General features: G+C 43.0%; 1 long non-coding RNA gene across 1 annotated transcript; it reads right to left on the bottom strand.

The window, feature by feature from the left end:
• Positions 1 to 363: 363 nt before the first annotated feature.
• LOC115467258 lies at positions 364 to 11,122 on the bottom strand. Its single transcript, XR_003941671.1, has 2 exons — positions 11,006 to 11,122; positions 364 to 574 (listed from the first exon to the last, which is right to left on the bottom strand). It is a non-coding gene; the product is annotated as an uncharacterized LOC115467258 (long non-coding RNA).
• Between the last annotated feature and the right edge of the window lie 1,363 nt (positions 11,123 to 12,485).

The following is a 12,485-nucleotide window of genomic DNA, read 5'->3' as shown; positions in this document are numbered from 1 at the left end:
CACAAGGATGTGCAAATGCCACTTTCTGCCTCTTCCTGAGTTGCTGTGACCTATAACAGAGGTCTTTATCCTTGTTTTAATTATATATTAATTGAATTAGTTATTGTGAAATTTTGACTATTTCGTGAGTTCACTGTAATATGTGGTTTAACAAATGCCTTTGGTGTGATTTTATATGCACCCATCTGAGCATGTGCAATGCTGTTCTGCACACTCTTCCTAATAAGCATGAGCAAATTTGCATAGCAGTTAATTATTCAGCAATACTCATACTAGTTTGACAGATTATAGGCCTAATCATTATGTCATGGACCATTCTGATTTGGCTATGGTGATGAATAAATCAAAGCTATGGGACACTGATTTCTAGCAGAGATATTTAACACAGCTGAAACTTTTATTATGAATAGTGCTAAAGCACATAGAAATTACAGATTGAGATATTCCAGCACAAACACATGCATGATTTTATTGAGATTGTCAATAGTCGAAGAGTCAAGATTTTCTTCGTTGTCCTCCATGGTGTGCCACACTTCAGGGAAAGGATATGCGATAAGATGTAGAACTGGAACACCTGTTCAAGGAATACAGAATTAGATATGGGAACTCTTGTCGATTCCATTTGAGTATCATGTTCATGACCGACTACCATTCCCTACTTTAAATATTTGCTTATATCACAGTTCCCTAGTTTTAGGTGGCAAGAATGCATGTAAATGCCAGTATTCTTGACATTCTACATGAGTATGTGAACAGTTTCTGGCTAAGTAGTATTCTGTAACTATGTGCCTAGATGTGATGGTGCATACTTTGTGGGCAGCATTCACATGGTCTGCCAGAGGCTACTGTTGGTATTCTCCCCCTCATGCATGCAAAAGTTTACACTTTAGAGAGAATTCAATAAATGACATTGAAAATTCACCACTGAAAAGTTTTGCGCTACGCGCTATTCTCGAAAAGGAGTATGCCGATGAGGTTCAAAAGGTAGAATAGCATTTGTTGCACATCCTACACCTAGCTTTTGGATGCTGTACTTATGCCTGCTAAAAGCAAATGTAAATGCCGGTACTCAGCTTAGATACTTCAAGTAAATTCTACACCGCCTTTTCAGAATTGCATGATTGAAGTTAGGTGCCGTGCTTTATAGGAGTGTGTCCTGCACTGATACGCTATAACTGACAGTTTTACATGCAACTGTGACATTTAGCTGCAGACATAACAGCACCCATTCACATGGTGTATGGGGTCGCACCTAAATGTTGATGTATAAATTACAACTTATGCTAGTATTCTGTAATGGCTATTATGCACATGATTGTCAATAAAGAATGTGAACTCTGCACATATCATCCTGTGCCCAACTTTAGGTGTCTATAGAGAATTACCCCTCTGAGGTTTAAGACCAAAGAGCAAATACTGTACCTGAATGTAACTTGCCTTGAACTATAACAGAAAAAGGTGTGAGACAAAATCCGAATAATAAATAATCAATAAATCTGAGTCACAAAAGCTAGTTTGAGCTCACCAACTGTCTTAGTTTGAGTGCAGGGCTCTTTTCTGTCAGTTCTGAACCAGTCGCCATTTTGTAAAATACTATCAACCCAGACAACTCGTTTAATGGGACCGTCTGAGCTTTAAAGATAAGTGGAACAATATTGGCTCTTGCTGATCTGTTGGTCACATGGGATTATATGGGTATAATAAGATAAGAATATAGTAATAAAAAAAGAGAACAGTAAAAAGAAAAAATATTTTTCCATGTTTTAGTTTGTTATGCACAATAGCACACATTAAGGAAGGAGGAGGTTTTTTGGTCTATGATTATTTACAATCACGAGAAGGGATTGATTTATACCTAAATCACTATTCAGTGATAAATCCCTGTGATTTATGAGACCTTTTCCTCCCATTAGAATATTTTCATGCATTAGTGAGAAGGTAACAGATAGCTATATAGTCTACTTTGTTTGATGCACATTTTAGACCCAGCAGTTGACGTTTGAAAGCCACTTTACATATCGATATTGTAATATAGTAAATGATAGCAGATACTTTAGTCTCTTTATAAGGATCTATAACACAAGACTAGCCATACTGGGTCAGACCAATGGTTCATCTAGTCCAGTCCTATTTCCAAACAGTGGCCAAGCCGGGTCACATGTTTCATCAACTAAAGTGTCAACTTACTCTTTAAAAAACCCTTTTGAAGGGCACAACCAACCAACCACATTAATAGCCACAGACTAAGGAGGCTAATCCTCTACCTGAGTATGAACCACAGACCATTTCTATCAATGATGAGGAAGAATCCATTACAGCTGATTGCTGGAGACTGACGAAAGAGGAACTTAAGGTGCTCAGAAATCCCAAAGGCAAAGAGAGGATACTTCCAGAGAAAGGAGTTAGGAAGAATATCTCCTGAAGAGCTGGGCTGATGGAACTCCCAAAGGAAGAGCTCAATAGAAAGGATCTAACTTCTGAAAATCCAAACAAGTCATCTTCTAAAGGGAGTAAGACCACAAGCTATAATAGACCTAGTACAGCATGAACAGTTAATTGGAAGTACTAGAGCAAGGGTGGGTAACTTCAGCCCTCAACCTAGTTGGGTTTTCAGGATTTCCCCAATAAATATTGTGATAACGCCCTTTAGCCAAGAGTGACCTGCATCACCCACTGTGACAAACCCTAGATCGGTCCTAGGGCCGGAGCTTTTTAACGTCTTTGTGAGCGATATTGCGGAAGGGCTGTCTGGTAAGGTTTGTCTCTTTGCAGATGATACTAAACTCTGCAACAGGGTGGACACCCTGGAGGGTGTGAATGACATGAGGAAGGACCTAGCGAAGCTAGAGGAATGGACCCGATATTTGACAACTAAGGTTTAATCCCAAAAAATGCAGGGTCATGCACTTGGGTCACAAAAATCTGAGGGAACGGTACAGTATAGGGGTGTAGTGCTTCAGTGTGCGAAGGAAGAGCGGGACTTGGGGGTGATTGTGTCGGACGACCTTAAAGCTTTCAAACAGGTAGAAAAAATGACAGCCAAAGCCACAAGGATGATTGGGTGCATAAAGAGAGGCATGACCAGCAGGAAAAAAGGTGATAGTGCCGTTGTATAAGTCTCTGGTGAGGCCTCATTTGGCGTACTGCGTGCAGTTCTGGAGACCGCACCTAAGGAAAGATATAAACAGGATGGAGTCCGGTCCAGAGGACGGCTACGAAATTAGTAAGCAGTCTTGAATGCAAAAATTATAGGGAAAGGCTTATGAACCTCAACATGTATACGCTGGAAGAGAGGAGACATGGTAGAGATGTTTAAATATCTCAAGGCATTTATGTACAGGAAGAGAGCCTTTTTTCAAATGAAGGAGAGCTCTGGAATGAGGAGGCATATGACAAAGATAAGAGGGAATAGGCTTAGGAGTAACCTAAGGAAGTATTATTTCACAGAAAGGGTGGTGGAGGCGTGGAATGGCCTCCCGGTGGAGGTGGTGGACTCGAGAACTGTTCCAGAATTTTAAAAGGCATGGGATAAGCATATGGGATTGCTTAGGAACAGGAAGAATTAGGGGTTACAGAGGATTGGCAGACTGGATGGGTCATATGGCCTTTATCTGCTGTCATGTTTCTATGTTTAATAATCCTTCAAAGCAACCGTGAGAGATTTTAAGAAAGTGCTCAGAGTCAGTGAACTTAGACTGTCTGGTTTTACTGCACTAGTCCTCTTTGCCAGTCCCTTGTGCCCCCAAGGTGACTTCCCAGAATTCTTCACCTGGACCTCCTTCCATCCAGCACTCTCTTTCTGTGGGTATGAAACAAGTCTTTCTTGATTCTAGAGCCTTCTGACTCCTCTACTTCAACAAGAAACCAGCTTGAGTAGAGAGCTTGGGAATATGCAAATTTGTCTCTCCTCTTCCCAGATATCTCATGCAAATGAGCCTTCCCTTGGTCTCTTCTCTAATCACCTTTGTTGGGGTTTCTCTCTTCAAACAGCTTCTTTTCCAAATGGCAAAACATGAATACTGAGCCCTTTTGACTGAGTAGCAGAACTCAGCTGAACAGCCACCACCCCTTGGACAGGACAACAGTCAACCTTGTTTTACGATCCTGTCCTCCACCCCTGGCTGTTAGTCCAGATAAACAACAAGCTTTACAGTCTATGGTTAAAGCTTAAATGTAAGTACCTTGTTCATGTTCACAATTTCTGGTACCAATCCCCCATGTTCCCAGGATCAGGTTGTTCTCCAGCCGTAGGCAGTTGGTCCTTTATAATCTTCTCTTGCAGACCCCTTCTCCCTGCTAAATTCCAAGGAGCTCTTTTACAGGTCTTTTGGTTTTACACCCATCTCAGCTAATTAACTCTCCACCTATAGCTGAGCCTATCCCCTCTCTCTCTCCCAGAGGTTAGGAAGCTTACTCCTCTCAGACTCTCACAGCTGGGCAAAACTTTCCTTACTGAGCTTAAAAGGGAAATGAGTCTTCTTTCCCATGACGTACCTGTCATTCCCTTAAAGGGGAAATGTTAATTCTTTTGTTTAGTACAGTTTTACAATGGAAACAGGGTGCCAGAGCTCCCTCCTCACCTCCCCCCCCCCCACCCCCTGGCACCTAAGTGACAAAGTCTGACCTGTACCTGTCACAATATGCATGAGATCTATTTGCGTACAATGGCGGCAGTGCATGTAAATAGATCTCATGCATATTCACTGGGGCAATCCTGAAAACCCGACTGGGTTGCGACCCTTAAGGACCGAGGTTGCCCACCCTTGTATTAGAAGAATAGCAGACGATCTCCAAAGACCAATTTGTGAAGTACATTCAAGGAATCTCAGGTAACACTAGAAAACCTGAGTAAGTTGTGCAGGAGAGAGGATGTTTAAACTGTGAAATGAGAAACACGAATATATCTAAAGAGCTACTTCACATAACATGCATAGGTCAATGCCATATGGGAAAAAAATGGGTTTTGAAACTGAATGAAGATAATGAGCATCTGTTGTCTTCAAAAATTAAGTCCAAAAAGAACAGAGCATTGGTAAAACTTCTGCATACAGGGTATAGTAGACTCAATCCAAAACAGGAAACAAAGAAAGAGCTGAATTCCATTCCAGCTAGAGGCAACCATGAGCTTAAGTGAGCTGAAAAGCAGAACAATCAATGAAATAACAACAGAGTAAGGCAGGAAGATGATTCCACCAACCTAATACTAGAGGCTGGAGAGATGAAAACATAAATGGCTGACTTGAAACAGGTATTAATCAACAAGAATAGAAGTGCAGTAAGCAGGCACAGAACATACAGAATACTCAAAGTTGTGCACAGGGGTGAGAAGTTAACATTCATGCACTACCTGTTTATGTGTGACACTTAGGAGGAGAACAAAGTGCTCGAGTTAACCGACCATCTCTTGTTACAGAATAAAGACTTCATATAGTTATTTTGTCTTTTTTGTTTCTTTGCATAGAAATTGCCATCCTCCACTGCATTGGGCTGTACCCTCCAGCAGACTAGAAGCATCACTAACAACCAGTTGGATATTGGAAAGTAAGGCATTGGACAAAGCGGAGCACAGCCTCCAGTTCCACAAAGATGAAGGAGAAGTCAGCCCCAGACAAGGTGCATAAAATAGAGAATGTCTAGGCATTAGACTATAAAACCACAGGCTGTGGACCTGCTGTAAAGTTTTAGGGTTCAACCCTAGCACCAGTAACAGAAAAGAAAAGATCAAAAGGGTCCACTATTTTTTGGCTACAATGAGCTGGATGCATGCAAGCTGACAGAATTTCAATAAGATATAATGGAAACCAGCTTGGCACAGATTCAGTCCAATACAGTCTTCTCAAACTGGCACATATAAAATAGAAAGAATGTAACTGAAAAGGAAGAAGAGAACGATGAGGGCTGCCACTTGCTGGAGGAGCAAGAAATTCAGAAAAATTGAGGATCTTGAGGTTATTCAGATGTACCAGAAGGATCTGATTTCTTAGGTTCTTAGATAACTCGATCTCAATAACAAGGTGAAGAATCATATTGAAGGCACAATAAGCAAATCCATATCCATAGAGACAACCATAACCCTAAAGGGGCAAATAGCCAAGTTCCCTGATGCTTAAACAAGTATTGAAAGAAAACTCTAGAAAACAAAAAACCTTCACGTTTCAATTCAAGAACCTCAAAGATATACTAGTTTCTGAGGATATGAAGCCCTTGAAGGGAGGCAAGACAGGACTGTGTTTGGACTTAGTGACAGCTAGCCAGAAAACACAGCCAATACCCACCGGTGTTTAAACACAGGGGTAGAAGAACAAGATCTGTAAGAAGCAATCCAGCCAGTAATGCAGGAAGCACTCCAGCACTGAAACTCTGCTTCCAAGGCCAAAAACACCAAGACGTCTTGAGGCAACTCACATCCATCTATTGACTCAGGTGCACACCTCACTTGTAAGCCGTATGAGGATAGGAGAAAGGTCTATTGTTCCTCAATGTAATTCACCTTAAACTTCTGATAAAGGCATTAACTAAATCCATTCCCTTTCCTATGTTATTATATATTGTTCCTATATATATTTTAATATATTAAGCAATGGAATTACAAGACTTAACAGGTAAGAGAAGGCAGTGTGAGTTAATTTAGAAAGAAAGAATGGAACATCTATTTGCAATGGTATGATATATAGACTTCCTTCACAGGCACAGAAAAAGACGAGATTTAATTGAACATATTCACAAAATAGCTATGAAAAGGGAAGTACTACTGATATGTGATTTTATCTTCATCGTTACCATTATTTCATATTTACTATACTGCTGAAACTGTGCAGAGCAAAGCAGATTACAGACTAAAACAACTTCCGGAAAAGAAATACAATCATTGGACAGGAAAGTAAATATTCACACTAAAACAAGACAAAGGTAGGTATCAGGAAGGGTGCACAGTTCGAGCCAAACCAGGCATGTTGGATGTTGACTGGGGCGTCCCTGTTGTACAGCTGTCTAGAAGTACGGAGATTCTCTACAGGGAGAACGGTTCCAAAAACTGGAACCCACGTAGGAGGGGGCTATATATGACTTGGTACTTACAATTGGGAAGAGTGTTTCTGATGTTTTAGTGAGTGATTATCTGGTATCCAGTGAAGACGGGATGGTGTGGTTCAATAATGGGATAGGTCCTGCTGACCAGGGCCATGCATGGATAATACTGAGATAATGAGCAGAACCGGGAATTATATGGAGACTGGAGACATTCAGCACCACTATCCAGAAAAGAGCTGCAGTCACTGGTATACCCAGATATTCAGCACCAAAATCAGGTAAAACTTCAAAAGTCATGGCTGGCGTTTAAATGAAACGTTGACCATGGAGTCTTGAATACTGAGCTGAACATCTCTTGTGTATAGAGTCAGCAGCTGCAAGAAATGGTTAGTACTATGCATTTTTTTTTGATATTCCCATAATGGATGTATACTCACTGAGCAGTTTGATGAGGACATATGAAAATATTTGCATGCATATACAAAAATGCATATAGAGGATCATTTACTAATGGTAAGCACGTGCGAGCATCAGTTATTCCGCAATACCTGCCACAGAGCCCACAGGAATAACATGGGCCCCGAAGCAGAGAACATAAAGTAAATGACTCCCATTCTGCAAGTATGAAGTGTGAATAAATGACCACGAAAGGGATGTGAAGCTGTAGAAGAACAGAAAAACTTATAAGGAAAATGCTGTGTTGTCTAATGGACCGATGCTCAGAACCTAACGCCTGTGCTACAGGCAATTAGCGCTGGTGTTAGGGTGTACAGAATGCTCTAATGGTTTCAGCTCCGGCGCTGAAACCATTAGCAATCATTTAGTACCCCGCAGCAATGCTTAAAAAAAAAAAAAGCTCTCAGGTGCATTTACCACCGGAAACAAATAATGCCAGGACCGGGGCAGTGCTGAGGATTGGTTGAGAGAACAGGTGTCTAATGGCACCCCTTCTCTCCCACCAACCCAACCACCATGCCACGGATGGGCTTCCCCAAAAGTGTGCCCAAGCCTCCTTCCCCCAGAATGCACCAGGCAGGGGCAGGGTGTCAACATTTTGAAGAGGGCAGGCCCAGAGGCAGGAGGAGTAGGCATCCCACTTGCCTTCTACGCCAAGGTAAGTGGAGGAGTTTGGGGGACAGGTTTACACTAGACCACAAGGGCCAGTGATGACTAGGAGGCTGGGCTCGGCCTGGCCAGGGTCTGCTGGGTCAGGTCAGGCTAGAGTCCCACCAGGGGGAAAGCGGAGTAGGTCCAGTGGACCACTGGGGATTTTATAGGTTTCGTTGGGGGGAGGGTGGGGGCTCAAGGAAGGGGTTGGGAGGAAGGGGTCATGACATGCTGCAGCATGCATCATTTTGTTGTTTTTTAAAATTTTCTGTCAGTGTCTGAGGCAATCAACGCTCAGGCACTGACAGGAAATTTAGCCCAGAGTAATAGCAGCAAATTACAGCCATGACTTTAATGTGGCATGAATTGTGCATGCTCATTACTATGAGTATGCCACGCTGTTTTTCCTGCACTGGATCTGCAGTAGAGGGAACTCTACCACAAATCTTTTGAACATCCCCCTATAAGTTAATGCCAGTATTAGAGTAGGCCAAGGAGTGTGACTAACAGGAGTTATTTAAACACCTCAAGTTGTATAGTGAGAGTGTCATCACCAAGGATAGAATTGACAAACTATGTAAAGACCCCTGAAACATGCAGCTGAGAAACTTAAAGCTTCTTCTACAGGCCCCATAAATGGGCGAAGGCATGAAGGTCAATCTGAATCTTACATTGTGGGAGGCAGAAAGCACCTGACTGGGGCAGAGGAGAAAGGGAATAGGGTGGAAGGAGAGCTTTTTGATGGTGAGAGGAAGGGGAGACAACCATGTGGGGAGAGGTTTCTGGGGATCAAATGAGGAAGGAAAATAACCTGGCATTAGGGGACAGGAGATAAAAGAGAGGATATGGGATGATGGAGGAATGGGAGAAAAAGAACCCAGGGTGAGCGAAGAGGTGTAGAGTGAAAACTAGAGATGTAACAGGGATAAGTAGGCAGAGTGTGAAAGGGACAAGGGGAGAGATAAAAGAGGCATGGCAAGGAGGAGCGTAAAGGGAACAAGAAGGTAGAGTGACGATGACAAAGGAAGAAGAAGGTTGAAAGAGAAAAACATGAAAGGTGAGGGTGTGAAGGGAGAAGGGACTTGATAGAGAGATGCAGTCAGGTCCGGGAAGGGAGGAAGAGAGTGCCGGATCGTTGGGGGGGGGGGGGGGAATGAGAGAAAACTGTGGGCAGGGCCAAAAGAGGAGGAGATGCCAGACCGTACGTGGGGTGAGAGGTAATTGAGAGAGAACTGTTGTCAGGGCCAAAAGGGAAGGGAAGATGCTGGACTGTGCATGGGGACGGGGGGAGAAATACAGAGAGCTGAACTGAGGAAGAAAGCAGGGAGGGAGGGGGAGAGAGAGATAGAGATAGTGGACTTGGGGTGGAGAAGGTAGAAGAAAGGAAGAAATGAAGAGGTGTTGGACTCGGCGAGAAGGGGGTTTGCGAGAGAGGGAAGAAAGGGAAGAGACAGAGAAGATAAAGGGGGGAAGGGAGGGAGAGAAAGCTGGACCTGGAGACAGGAAAAAGGAAGATACTGGGCCTTTAATCAGTGGCACAGCCGGGGGGGGGGGCTTGGAGTTCTGGGACCCCCACGTTTGGCTCAAGCCCTTCCAAAGCTGCAGTACCTGTTGAATGGCTGGTGGGGTAGCTGAATCCCAGCCAGCCAAAGATATCCACTGCCTGAGTCACCCCCTTCCTCTCTTACGACCAGATGATCAAAAGCCCTGCGCTGTTCCAAACAGCGCCCTAAAAATAGCGCCGGGACAGCGCAGGGCTTTTCTGCATCGATGATCAAAGATAATGAATGCAAATCTAAGCAGGGCTATTATCTTTGATCATCATGTTTAAAGTGCGGGAGAATTGTGCTGAGCGCATCCTCCTGCACTTGTTTGACAGGTCTGGGCTGTCAAAAGCCCAAACCTGTCAAACAGCCTGCTGAGGCCCGAACCTCCCCCCCCTCGGCAGGCTGTTTGACAGGTTTGGGCTTTTGACAGCCCAGACCTGTCAAACAAGTGCAGGAGGATTGTGCTGAGCGCATGCTCGGCACAATTCTCCCGCACTTTAAACATGATGATCAAAGATAATAGCGCTGCTTAGATTTGCATGCATTATCTTTGATCATCGATGCAGAAAAGCCCTGCACTGTCCCGGCGCTATTTTTAGGGCGCTGTTTGGAACAGCGCAGGGCTTTTGATCATCTGGTCGTTACTGCCTCAGGAGCGAGGAAGTCAATGGGGTGCCTCCAGCCACCAATGCTTGCACTTCCCAAGCATAGTCAGTTCATGCATGAATTGAGCATGCTCAGGGAGTGCTGGCAACGGCAGCTGGAGGCACCCCGCTGACTCCTCGCTAGGAGGAAGGGGCGGATTTGGCACTGGATCTCTTCCATGGGCGGGGCTTCGGCATCCCCACCAACAAAGGTATGATACTAATGTGATGGGGGGAGGGAGAAGAATGTATGGCCCCCATTCCCCCCAGTTGTTCCCCCCAATGCTCCTGTCCCCCTCCAATGCACTGTTGGCTATGTCCCTGCCTTTAATTGCATGATTTAAAATTTTAATCGAAATACAGTCTTAAATTTTTAGTCTGTATAGTCTGATTAGATGCGATACCTGGTGGTGGTGGGGTGAACAGCCAAAGCAGAGAAGTTAAAAGAAGTTGAGGAACCTTCTGGAATAGCAGCAAAAAGCAGGTGGGGCAAGCTAACATCCAGGACAGAATGCACATGACAGGTGCTAGCCAAGCAGAACCATGCTATCATCTACTTGATAGTAATTACTGTGATTTTTCATTATACTTTGCATCACCACTAGCTGCAAAGCTATGTCATATATGTATAAGTTATAAAACACTATAAGCTTTTAAAAACATTACAAAATTACCTACCTCTTCGTAAAAATGGCACATGGTCATCAACTACCTGCCCTGCCTGCAGGTTGCTCTGAAAATACTGTATTTCAAAAGGATGATTCTTTAGTAAACCCAAACGATGGAGCTTCCGTTCTACAATTTACAACCAAACCAAAATACATAAAAGAGAAATATTTTCTCTTGAGCACAACTATCCATTAAGAAAAATGTGAACTAAAAGGCAAAAACATGTAATCACATTGTTCATTTCATACTATGGAAATACCCCAACATTAAAAGGAGAAAAAATACTGGCTAGGCCCACATTTATGCATACTATTATTTTTTTTCTTCAGTATTTACACACAGCCTAGACCTAAGTGGTTTACTATTTTCTTGTTTCAGATATTGAAAATGTCCCTAATGGGCTCACAATATAGTATATTATACCTGGGTCAATGGAGGGCTAAGTGACTTGCCCAGAGTCACAAGGAGATGCAGAGGGAATTGACCGTGGTTCAAAGGATCTCAACCCACTGCTGACCATTAGGCAACATAGCAAGATCTTCCAGCATCACATTTTCATAGATACCCGAGTGTTGCTGCTGCTGTCATGCCTTGATCCAGGTTTAGCACTGCTATGCCATAGATCACCCCACAGCATCAGTACAGTATGATCCTATGTGCCTGAAGGCAAGTTTCCACTCTCCTCCCCTACCTGGTCAGGAAGAGGCTCCCTTTTTTCTACAGTGCTATGTGCCAGAATACAGGTATTTCCCTTACATGGTTATGGACTTCCCCATTGGCCGATTGCCAACATATGCAGTCAGAGCTGGAACTTCCTTATTGGCTGATAGCCAATCTAGGCAGTCAAAGCTAAAGGTATATCCTTTAGTGCAGTGATTCCCAAACCTGGTCCTGGAGGCACTTCAGCCAGTCAGGGTTTCAAGATATCCACATTGAATATTCATGAGAGAGATCTGCATGACTGCCTCCACTGCATGCAAATGTGTCTCATTACTATACTATACTATATTGATACTTCTATACCGTCTTTAATTATGTCTTCAAAGTGGTTTACATTAAGAGAGATGTCATAGACAGACAAGAATAACATTTTGTAGAGAAAAAAATAACACCTTTTAGAATAGATTTCCAAACCTTAGGACCCTGGAAGGAGAAAGAGTGCTCTCAAACTGATTTTAGCTTCAGGTTCTTTACAATAGGTATATCTAAGATTATATTTTTGAGCTCCTCTAATCCCTAAAGGCGGTAACAATTGGCCTACCATAATCGAATTCTGCTCATATACACTTTTATGAACTAAATATGCAATTTTAAATTTAATTCGTGTATCTATTCTTAACCAATTTAAATTGCTTCAATAAAGGGCTGGCTTCATTAAATTTTCCCAAGCCATATATCATTACGGGCAGCTGTATTCTGCAAAAGTTGTAAGCGGCTCTGCTGCTGTTTGTTAATTCTATTGCACACGAATTACCGTAGTCAGTAAAGG

This window comes from Microcaecilia unicolor, chromosome 3 (assembly GCF_901765095.1).
Source record: "Microcaecilia unicolor chromosome 3, aMicUni1.1, whole genome shotgun sequence".
NCBI classification, from domain to species: Eukaryota; Metazoa; Chordata; class Amphibia; order Gymnophiona; family Siphonopidae; genus Microcaecilia; species Microcaecilia unicolor.
Note: the sequence above shows the minus strand (reverse complement) of the source record. Positions and strands in the feature narration are given on the sequence as shown.